Raw genomic sequence first — 6,000 nt, 5'->3', positions numbered from 1 at the left:
CATCTTGTGTTCTTTTGGTCTTTGGATAGTGTCAGCTACACATCTTTTGACATCAACAGACTCCCCCTTAGATGATGCTTCCAATCTCAAAAACTTTCATTCATTGTAGATTAGTGAACTAGCAATCTTTGGTTAAGCAAGTACCTCCAAATTCTTCCATATCTCTTTCTCTCTGCAATGTAGTAGAAGGATCCTACCATGCATCTTCACACATTCTTCACTTCACTCTCAATCTGCACTTTACTTGTATTCTGCACTTCATTTTGATAATTGCATCAATCTGTTTAGAAACACAAGCAAGTATCTTAAATACCATTAGTCTTTTTCACATTTAAAGATAAACCAATATTTTATCTTATGATGCAAAAATAACTACCTTACAGTTCAAAATGGAAGTCTTTTAAAAAGAAATCTTTTTGGAATTTTTTATTTATTTTTTTTCAAAACAAACTAACAAACTAAACTAAAACTCAAAAAATAATTACAATTTCATCTTTTAGTGAGAATCATGTGCAAGAAGATCATATCAGCTAAATCAAACTATTTCACACAAGCAGTTAATTCGTTGTATAATATTCGTGAAAAGCAGTCCAGGACGATTACCAGTATTGTTTATCCACTTAAACAAAATGCATGAACATTTCAAGTACCATTACCGTATGATACGTTAAGGTAATATTATTACTGAAATACTAGTGCGTCCCACTTCAGGATGTACCCCCACGATCAAGGTATGCACAAAGATTCCTTGTAGTAGGTGAGTATACTGAATTCATCCGTTTTGTTTTACAACGATAGATAATTGGTGATCAGGTCAGTACTTCCGTACAGCAAAGAGACCAAAATATCTAACGAGGGCTAAGAAAAATACCAATTTTTGGTACGAATTATGCATTTTGCATATTTGAATAACTCTCTAGGAGAGCTTCTTCATTTTTGGGTTTTGGCATTTTTAGCTCTTTTAAGATATCCTGGTTGTGCCTAGGTCAGCATGTATCTGGATGCAGTAGAAGGACAACCCTGATATCCCCAGATGAAATAACAGTATAAAGACCCAAAACCTCAGATTTTGGCAATCTATCAACGCAAGATTTAAGGTCATTAAACCATACACCACTGATGTGTTCCCCACTCATAAACAGTTCGTTATGTTTATATCACATTGGTAAGTTGATTATTTCATGCTTTTTGACTACTGGTACATCATTTGATGAAGCTGCTATCACACTTAAGCAATTTAATTCATTTTCAGTGTGACGGTCTAACTTGCTGATGTACTATCATTTCTTCTTTTTCACACAGTGATAACTCATTTTTGATTTTTTTTTACTTTTTTTATGTTTTTGATTTTTCAATGTTTTTGGATTTTTAAAATTTTTATACTTACTAACTTACTTCCCCTAAACTCACGCACTATCTAAACTCTTTTTGGCTTAGAGAAATTTCTCCCCCTAAATTTTTGTTTTTATGGAGCAAGTTTCAAAAACAGAAATTTAAACACAAACAGACTCCCACTTTAACCTAACAATAAGTTTTTCAATGTTAAAGTTTAGAATAATCATAACAATCACTATAGTAAATAGTTCGTTACCAATTTTAACCTACTATTCACCTCAGACGCTTCACAGGAACAACCACTGTTGAACACATCAACGGTCCTTCTTGGTCATCCTGCACACACTCAACAACTCAGTTAGACTTAACAACCCAAACCTGACCGGTTTTGGATTGACTATGTAAATCCATATACAAAGCTTCTAACCAATATCCATCACACCTTTCTGGTGTCTTGGATGTTTTCCCTGTTGTTGAACAAGATTTATAACTTCCACTAGGTCTTTGATCGCGAGAGTTCCAATAAAATCTCGGATTTTCTGACCTTTGAAAATTATTATCTTGATACCTTCTTTGCCCATTATTATACCATGAATTTGGAAAAAAAATTTGGATGTTGTTGAACATTTGAGTTACTAAAACCCCTATGTTCGTTTCTTCTTTGAAAATTTCGATTACCGTTAGTTGGTATCGATTTTGATATCCAAAATTTCTATTTTGATTTTGAAACCTATTTGATTTACCATTAAAATGACTAAATTGTGGAGAAATACTTCTTGGTCTATCAAATCTTCATGTTGTTGAAGTCTTTGATTGAAATCTTGGTTGATTATATTGACAATGTGGTTGCACATTATTATTTAAACCAATCCTATTCCCATCCTTAACTTCATCAACTTTTTGCTTATTTTTCTTTAAAGGACAAGTCGCCACGTGCCCTTTGTTGTGACATTTAAAACAAGATTTTGTCTTATAAATTCTCTTTTTGTGAAATCTCTTTTTAAAATGTTTTCTTCTTTTCGTCTTCAGTATCCTCATCCATCCACTTTATGAGGTGTACTGTTAGAGTCAACAGATTCTTTCAAAGAAACTGGACTATTTGGCAAGTCCACAGCTATCGGATCCACTACAGCTGGTGTATTAGGGACAAAGTCAGTTAGCTCATTCTCATCAGGTAAAAAAGAGTAGTCTTGATTTTTAGAAGATGAGGCTTTACTAAACACCAAACCCTTTTTATCATTACTCCTTTTCAAACTTGCTTGAATTTTATTCTTAACTAATGATGATTTTTCAAATTTGTCTAACTTTCCTTTAAGTTCAACAATTTGGTCTTGTGCAATGGCCAATTCCCTGCACTTATCAGAAAATTCATTAGCTTTATCCTTTAGAGTTTCACGAGCCAAATCAATGACCTGTAACAGTTCATTGACTTTGCTTGTTAAACTGTTGATTTCCTGTTCATTTAATTTGAGTTTGTTTAAACAATTTGACTCTCGTTTAATCAAAAGAACATTTGACTCTTTTAAATTCTCTACACAAGCTAATAGAATTTTGTTTTGCTCCGATAGTCTGTTAACCTTACCCTGTAGTTCAGTGCAATTATGACATGTATGACTTACAGATTCTGATGATGCCTTCTCCTCTGCTGTAAGTCCATTCACAGCAGTCAAGCCCTTTGAAACTTCTGTGTCCTTCTTCTCAACATTCTCCTTATCAGCTTTCTTCTTCTCTTCTACCACAACATCTGCTTCTACATCTGAAGCACGAGCTCCTACACTTTGTCTAGATGAACTCTGATAACGTTTTTCTAAAGCTTCCCACAGCTCTCTAGAAGTCCCATACTTCTTAAAGGTATGTTTAATTCCCTCTGGCAAGGACATCTTGATCACTGTTAAAGCTTTCTTCTCCGCATCAACCATAAGTTTCTCAGATTCATCCCTCTTCTCATCAGAAATCACTTTTACCCTTCCTTCAACACGGCGTGTAGGAGCAACATATCCATCAATCATACAGCTCCACATCCTGGTATCCTCACTTTTCACAACTACATCAAACTCCTCTTTCCAAACAACATATTGTTTAACGTTTATCAGCTTTGGCCAATTTTTAATTGTCTCACTAACATTGTCCATTTTAACCATCTTTAAACATGTTTTTACCGTAACCGTACTGATAAAACCGTACAATATTTTTCCGAAATCTGTGATTACCAAATTATACCGTTAGAATCGTCTCGAAATTACGAATCCAATGATATATAATGTCAAACACCTATTTTGGGAATTTCCAGAGTCTTTTTTTGTCCTAAAGATCCAACGAACCCAACCGTGCAAACGGTTTGTCGAGATGAGCTACGGATCACTTTCTATTTTCGAAAACGTTAAATCCTCTATACACACCTAAATACTCCACCAAAATAAATACTCCAGCAAATATGCTGGTTAGCCACGTTAATTATGCTGGTGAGTAAATATGCTGGTCCAAGTTAATTATGCTGGGTCACGCTAATTATGATGGCTGAATAAATATGCCGAGAATTAAATATGCTAGCTGATCAGTTTACTATTACGACGACTAGCAAATTCGCCGATCACCGTGATAATGTCGCTGAGGACTATCACCACAGTTACCAAAGTCGCCTTTGGATTTAATTATGCTGGTCAGTCAGTGTAATTAATAATTATGCTGGTAGTGTAATTATTAATTATGCTGGTAGTATAATTGTTAATTATGCTAGAAATCCAATCTTTTCAAAATTTGAAAAGATTTTATCCAGATTCTCCAAATCTCTTTAACACTTTCCTGCAAATCAGCATAGCAAATTATCAGTAATTTTCTGCAAATTTTGATGAACACCACGAAGAACACGAAGAACAGTTCTTCAAATCCTCAAGTTTCCTTCAAGCAAAAACACCAAATATGCAGAATTAAATACGGTGAACACCAGAAACAACCTTTTTCAGCCAAAAACTCTACAAATTTCGAAAATTTTCCTCCAAAATTTCGAAACCCTAGCTCACCAAACCTCAAAATTTTCCAAAATTTCACCTCAAGAACCCGAAAATTCACCCTTTTTCTGCAGCAACCAATTCTGAATAGAGTCAATCAAGAGCCTAAAGCTTTGATACCAATTGTAGGTCCCCTCGTTCGTACGGATCGTCACAAAATTGTATATCCAATCTAGAGTGCGGAATCCTCTAGATCAGAATAGCAAAGAAACGAGTAGAAACAAAAATTCACAATTAATCGGTCTTCTATTGATTATCCAAATAAACAGTTTTACAATCAATTCAAGACCCGCACAACCTCACAACCTCTCTCTGTGATCTTGGTCAACAAACGGTATAATTTGTAGAACCCTAATCACAAAAACATGTTTATATACCACATGTTTGTGAACTGGGCTTCGTACTGGGCTAGGCCATTTTCCAAGCCCATTACAACAAATAAACTCACTAACCAATATGCTAAGCCCATTACAAAATATCCAAAGACTAAATAATCAGACTATTAAGCTGTTGTCACAAAATATACACCAACATGACACTCACACCTGTACTGTGATGTAGATTTGACTAACTCACAGCAGACCCACGTTAACAACTAAGAGCCAGCAATTATAGTAAACAAGGTTTGCATTAAATAGTAGATTTAATCTATAGCCATAAACACCACATTAGTCCTACACTAACACAAACACTCGTACATGATATACACAGACACCCATAGCTGATACATATATGCACATGGCATCCAAACATATAGCGATATTGCGGGCTTGTCAACATCATCCACATCACAATCTACTAACGAGGAACACATCAATCTGTTAGTGCATATGTCTGTTGACTTCGACTTATGTCTTGTATCGAGTCATGTAACTAGAATAGATAGACCAGGACACGTTGTACCAGAGAAACAGAAAACAAACCTGAACCAGCCACCCCTCATGAAGTGGCTAGGCCACCTCGCACGAGGTGACCAAGTTCATGAGGTCTGGGCAGTTCATGGGGTCTGGCTCTCCTATATATATGTGGTCTTGGGTCTTCATTTGAAACAATCTGATTCCGGAGACGAAGTGCTGCCGAAGTGTCGAACGATCTGTAAACAGTATCAAATCAATACAATCGACAGTTAAAGTGATTCTACGTGCAAATCTAGCTGATATAACATCAATACGTCTGATTCCGCCTTTTGTGTTGATCGAGAACTCTTTTGAACGACTCGTTTGATCGAATCCCGATCCTACAAGTGGTATCAGAGCTCAGGAGGAAGAGTTCTTACCATTTCAGCTTGATTTCTACAAAAATAACTTCTTTCTACTCATTTTCTACATGTTTTTCTCAAAATTAACTGTGAATTTGTGGTTAAAATGGTCTGAATTTCACATATAACACGTAAAACACCATTTTTGAACAAATTTTGGACCAAATTACACCTAAAACTGATTAAAATTTGATAAGATCATGGAGTTCTGGACTTAGATATCCCAAACAAGTTGAAATCTTGCTGAAACGAGGTGAAAAAGTGTTCAAATTGCATGAAAATTGGACCAGATTGTTTGAATTTCGGTCCAAACCGCTTGAAGATCATCCAGATCGCGTGAAATCTATTCAAGTCGTTTAAAAAAACTCCAGGTCGCACGAGTTGAACTCCAGGTCGCAC

Source organism: Helianthus annuus, chromosome 10, assembly GCF_002127325.2.
Source record: "Helianthus annuus cultivar XRQ/B chromosome 10, HanXRQr2.0-SUNRISE, whole genome shotgun sequence".
Classification (NCBI taxonomy): domain Eukaryota; kingdom Viridiplantae; phylum Streptophyta; class Magnoliopsida; order Asterales; family Asteraceae; genus Helianthus; species Helianthus annuus.
This window is presented reverse-complemented; position numbering follows the sequence as displayed.